Here is a 6,000-nt window from a genome sequence, read left to right as displayed (position 1 = left end):
GTGGTAATGGTAGAGTGAGGAATATGCCGGGCTTGTGGGAGAGACTAGAACTAGGGGCCACAGTTTAGAATTAAGGGGTCTCCCATTTAAGACGGAGATGAGGAGAAATTTTCTCTCAGAGGGCCGTGAGTCTGTGGAACTCCCTTCCCCAGAGAGCGGTGGAGGCAGGGTCACTGAATATTTTTAAGGCTGAGTTCAATAGATTCCTGATTAACAAAGGTTATAGTAGGTAGACTGGAAAGTAGGGTTGAGGTCGCAATCAGATCAGCCATGATCTTATCAAATGGCAGAGCAGGCTAGAGGGGCCGAATGGCCTGCTCCTGCTCTTAATTCGTGTGTTGGTATGTTTTTATGCAAAGTTAAACACGGAAATCGGAAAGTTGCTGTCCGAGATGTTCTGCTCCTCCAAAGGCTGTGCAAAAACAGCATCTCACTGCCTGACTCACCAAATGTATTTAACGGTGTGAAGTTCCTGCATTTACCTCATGGATATGGACTAAACTCGCCAAAGAAGTTAGGGTTTTCCATTCCAGTCTGAGTACCCTTTTAACAGCGTCTTAATTACTGTCAAACAACCTCTCTGACACTGAAAATTAACCATTACAAGTGTGGGGTCTCATTCCTTCAGCTTTTAATTACTGTTGGAGATTTTAAAAAAATGTAAATAATTTTTTTCAGTTTTTCTTTCTGTCTCTTTTTTTTCTCTCTCTCTTCATCCAATCTTTCTTTCCCTCTCTTTATTTCACTTTCTGTACCTGATTTGACATTGAATTCATTATTCGAACTTACACTTCCTGGTTCAGACTGCGCTGCTCATTAACAATCTTTCAATCTGATTGTTTAAGGAGATACCCAGTTGCTTGCCCTGTTCACACAGCTCCCAGATGCCCTGTAGAGAGGGCCGCACCGTTTGGATCTCCTGCTGACAGGAACACGCTGAGCAAAACCCCATGGAAAGTTTAACTAACGGGGGGTGACGTTGACAGCAGAATCCGGCCCAAGGTCTCCGTTAACATAAGAGAGAGGGAAGTTGGGTGACTGTTGAGTACTCGGTTGCTGGGGTCCCATGTGTAACTGCATGGCTTATACAATGGAGGGGGATGGTAGGTCATATGGAGGAGGGAGAGGTAAAGGACATCAGTGAACCAGTTGGGTTTTTACGACAATCCGACAGCTTCACGGTCACTTTTACTGAGACCAGCCTTTTATTTCCAAACTCTTTTAACTGAATTCAAATTCTCAAACTGCCCTGGTGGGATTTGAACTCTGTTCTGTGGGTTAGTGCCCGGGCCTCCGATTACTCCATATTATGCTGCTATCCTCAGTTTTCATTCTATGTTTCAAAAGGGCTGGTGATTTTTTTTTAATCAGTCATTTACAATGTGAGATCACTTCGCACAGGGACTGAGCTGGGAGTCTGGACTAATAGGAAAGACCGATTGGTTCACACGCTCGCTGATTACATCATGTTCAGTTACTGGATTCAGCGCAATTGTAGATGTTACAAATTGAAAATAGAACTAAAGCCTTTTATGTTTTACTATTCTTTCATAACAGACAATATAATACCTGGAATATAGCCCAACAATCTGATCCACACTTCATTCTGTAACAGACTGGTTGGAGTTTGAGGTAAAAGGAATTTTAATCGGGATATTGTAATAATAAGATTAAACGCTGGGACAGGTTTTGCTGCAGGAGGGTGTCTAACTGCGTCTGCCATTAGTTAAACTTGCCCCTGCACCCTTCAGCTCAAAACGTTTTTTGCGCACAATGTTGGTGAAAGTGCGGAGCTGATAAGGTCAGAGGGAGGGAAAGAGGGCATCTGGGAGCTGTGTGAACAGGGCAAGCAACTGGGTATCTCCTTAAACAATCAGATTGAAGGATTGGGAAATTAACAGGCATGGACTGGGAAGGAGTGTAAATTAGAGTCAAATCAGGTCGAGAAAGAGAAATAAAGAAGGAAAGAACGATTGGATTAAGGGAGAGAGAGAAAAGAGACAGAAAGGAAAAGTAAAAATAAAAAATTTAAAATTTAAAATTTGACATTTTTAAAATCTCCAACAGTAATTAAAAGCTGAAGGACTGAGACTCCACACCTGTAATGGTCAATTTTCGGTGCCAGAGAGGTTGATTGGCAGTAATTAACACTTATGTTGTTAAAGGCTTTGTGGACTGGAGATGAGGAGACCTAACTTTCTGTGGCGAGTTTAGTCCGTATCTACCGCATAAAGACAGCAACTTCACACCGTTCAATGAATGTCAGTGGTGAGGCAGACAGTGAGATGCTGGTTTCGCGAAGCTAATAGCAGAGAGGTGCATCTCGGACAGCAACTTTTGGATTTCCGTGTTTAACCGGGCATCTGCCCCTCGCCTGAAGTTGCTGCACCATTTACTCATAAATAACGGTTAGTGCGATTAGCCTCGCTGTTATTTTGACAGCAATATCTGGCCCATTAGCATGAAAGTAACTGTTGGCATTTTCATATTGGTTCTAAATGTCAAACTCTGAGAAGCTAGCAGATCACCAGCTATGATAGGCACGTCCATGCACATTAATGGTCGCTGGAGACCCGAACATTTCTTGGACTGCCTGCGGCTGCATCGTGGGTCATTTACCCAATCTACACGTGTAAACGAGATTTCCGACGCACTTCCGGCAAAGTTACGGCACGTGGCAGCAGAGTCACCTTTCCAGATTTTTATTTAAATCACAGCTTCAAAACACAAAGAGAAATCTCTTTTATGGGTTAATAACTTACAGCAAGTTTTATGCACCCTCTGAATGTGTCAAGGACAATGGACTGGGAGCTAATTTTGTGTCAGTTTGAACATTGGCTTAAAAAGGCTGAAAAAGCTTTTGAACGTAAAAAGGACATTTAGCAAAGGCTAGACACTAGAACCTGCCTTCAAACAGTGACAGGATACTTGGGAATGAGGAAGGCCATTTGGCCCATCTTAGTACAACCATCCAGAAAGATCCTGAAGTTTCTCCATTGATGTATCCAATTGTTCCTTAAATGATTGCAAGATTTTCACCTCCACTACACTCCCTGGGAGTCCACTTTCTGTGTTAATCACTCACTGCTTTTACATTAGCCTTAAATGAGTGCTTGTAGTATTGGTTCCTGCTGAAGAAGTCACATGCATTTTTTTTTAAAGAAAAAGGCTTCTGGGTGCAGTGTTTGTCATGAATGATGGAGGCATTTGGCGTTGCTGCTATCGATGGCTACTGTAATGACCATGGTGGAGGACCTAGGTCAGAGCCGGAGGGAGCTGAGGGCTCGTCAGAGAGGGATTCAATCTTAAGGTCTTACTCTAATGGAAATAAAAATGGGGAGAGATGTAAAACGGGCTGCCAATTCGCTTTCACCCGTTTTACACTATTGCACAAAGTGAAAATCCACCCACAAGGTGTTTTGGAATCTGAGACAGCCCAGCAAAGGTGTCCAAGTGAGTGGCGATTTGCTGTTTGCAATCGCAAGACATGCGGGATACCAATGAGCAATGGCCTTCAGAAGGTTAAGCAGGACAATGAATTTCAATATAGAAAAGTGTGAGGTGGAGCATTTTGGTCAGAGGAATAAGGAGGCCTCATGCTGCTTGGATAATAAGAATTGAAATGGGGAAGAGGAGCAGAGGGATCTGGGGATACAGATACACAAATCACTAAAAGTAGTGACGCAGGTTAATAAGGCCATGAAAAGGCAGATCAAGCACCAGGATTCATTTCTAGAGGAATAGAATTCAAAAGCAGTGAAGTTATGTTAAATTTATATAGAACCTCGGTTAGACCACACTTGGAGCACTGTGCACAGTTCTGGTCTCCATATTATAAAAAGGATATAGAGGCACTGGAGAAGGTGCAAAAAAAAATTCACAAGGATGATACCAGAACTGAAAGGTTATCAGGAAAGACTGAACAGGCTGGGGCTCTTTTCTCTAGCAAAGAGAAGGCTGAGAGGTGACCTGATAGAGGTCTTTTAGATTATGAAAGGGTTTGATAGGGTAGATGTTGAGAAGATGTTTCCACTTGTGGGGAGTCTAAAACTAGAGGCCATAAATATAAGATAGTCGCTAATAAATCCAACAGGGAATTCAGGAGAAACTTCTTTATCCAGAGAGTGGTGAGAATGTGGAACTCGCTCCCACATGGAGTAGCTGAGGTGAATAGCATAGATGCATTTAAGGGGAAGCTCAATAAACACATGAGGGAGAAAGGAATAGAAGGATATGGTGATAGGGTAAGATGAAGTAGGGAGGGAGGAGGCTCATGTGGAGCATAAACATCAGTATAGGCCAGTTGGGTTGAATGGCCTGTTTCTGTGCTGTAAATTCTATGTAATTCTGTGTAAGAGGGTCTCAAGGGCATGGCTACTGTGGACAAGGGGCTGCAACTGGGCAGCTACAGCTTCAGCAGCTCGTTATCACATTGTTCAGCTGAGCTCCAAGTCAAGGCACCTTCTGCAGGATGGCAGTGACCTCACTGCATGTTGGTTGTTGGTGAGAGGTTAATCACTCTGTGGTCAAAACGTGTCTGTAAACAACGCGCTAACTACGGTGATGGTGGAGGACGTCCAGGTGCGTTTGGGAGGACCAGAAAGTGCACAAGGTGAGCCAGTAAACCAGAGGGCATAAATGCAAGATCATCACCCAGAGAACGGAGGGAGAGGTTAGGAGGTATGTTCTTTTACGCAGAGTGTTGTTAGTAGATGGAATTATTGGCCAGAAACAGTGGGGGAGGCAGAATCTATAATAGCTTTTCAAAGGGAAATGGATAAAAACTTGAAATGAAGAATTGCCTCAGTACTGCACTGGATTATCAGCCTGGATTATCAGCCTGGATTATCAGCCTGGATTATCAGCCTGGGTTATCAGCCCGGGTTATCAGCCTGGATTATCAGCCTGGATTATCAGCCTGGGTTATCAGCCTGGATTATCAGCCTGGGTTATCAGCCTGGGTTATCAGCCTGGATTATCAGCCTGGATTATCAGCCTGGGTTATCAGCCTGGATTATCAGCCTGGATTATCAGCCTGGGTTATCAGCCTGGGTTATCAGCCTGGGTTATCCGCCTGGATTATCTACTCAAATCCCTGGAGTACGATTTGAACCCATGACCACCTGACATCAGGGATGAGAGTGCGAGCCACTGAGCCGTGGCTGACACCAAAAGAGCATTTGAAGAAATTTAGAATACTTAAGAACATTCAGAGAGGGTTTAAGAACGCAAAACTAGAAGGCTTGAGAAAGGTTAAGTTGATTAAATTCAAAGTAAAAACTGTAAAGGATATTGCTTAAGCTTCCAAGTTCAGAAGGTCAAGGGTAACAGTTCAGAGAATCACAGTCCATGCAAGGTGAAATGAAGAGGAGGCGAGGGCAATGGCCATGGCTAACAGCTCACTTCAGCTATCCCGAAAGGTGGAAGGAGAGACATCGCAGAGAAAAGCAGAGCTCGCAAACACCACAGCAGCCAGTTCACTGCTCAGGAGCAGCATGGAGGGAAAGGATGAAGGGCCATCATTTCTCTGTGTCGCACCCATTTGGGAGCAGGCCGAGGAGATTCAGCTCTTTTATTTGCATTTCCACATTATGGAAACAGACATTTCAATTCCGCGGGACGACAGAGTCCTCCACAGAAAGGGAAAATATTAGTGGGGTGACAGACAGTTATATTTAAACGGTTTAAAGAGATAATTACCCCATTCACTACCATTGTGCCCCACAGAGGGCAGTATAATCCATAAAACCACATTTCCTTTTCTGCACAGCTTGGCTCGGTTGGTAGAACTCTCTCTCTCTCTCTCTCTCCCTCTCTCTCGCCTCTGAGTCAGAAGGTCATAGATTCAAAGTCCCACTCCAGAGACTTGAGCACAAAATCCAGGCTAACACTCCCGGTGCAGTACTGAGGGAGTGCTGCACTGTCAGAGGGTCAGTACTGAGGGAGTGCTCCACTGTCAGAGGGTCAGTACTGAGGGAGTGCTCCACTGTCAGAGGGTCA

Source organism: Heptranchias perlo, chromosome 15 (genome assembly GCF_035084215.1).
Source record: "Heptranchias perlo isolate sHepPer1 chromosome 15, sHepPer1.hap1, whole genome shotgun sequence".
NCBI lineage: Eukaryota > Metazoa > Chordata > Chondrichthyes > Hexanchiformes > Hexanchidae > Heptranchias > Heptranchias perlo.
The sequence above is the reverse complement of the archived record's forward strand: the minus strand, read 5'-3'. Positions refer to the sequence as shown.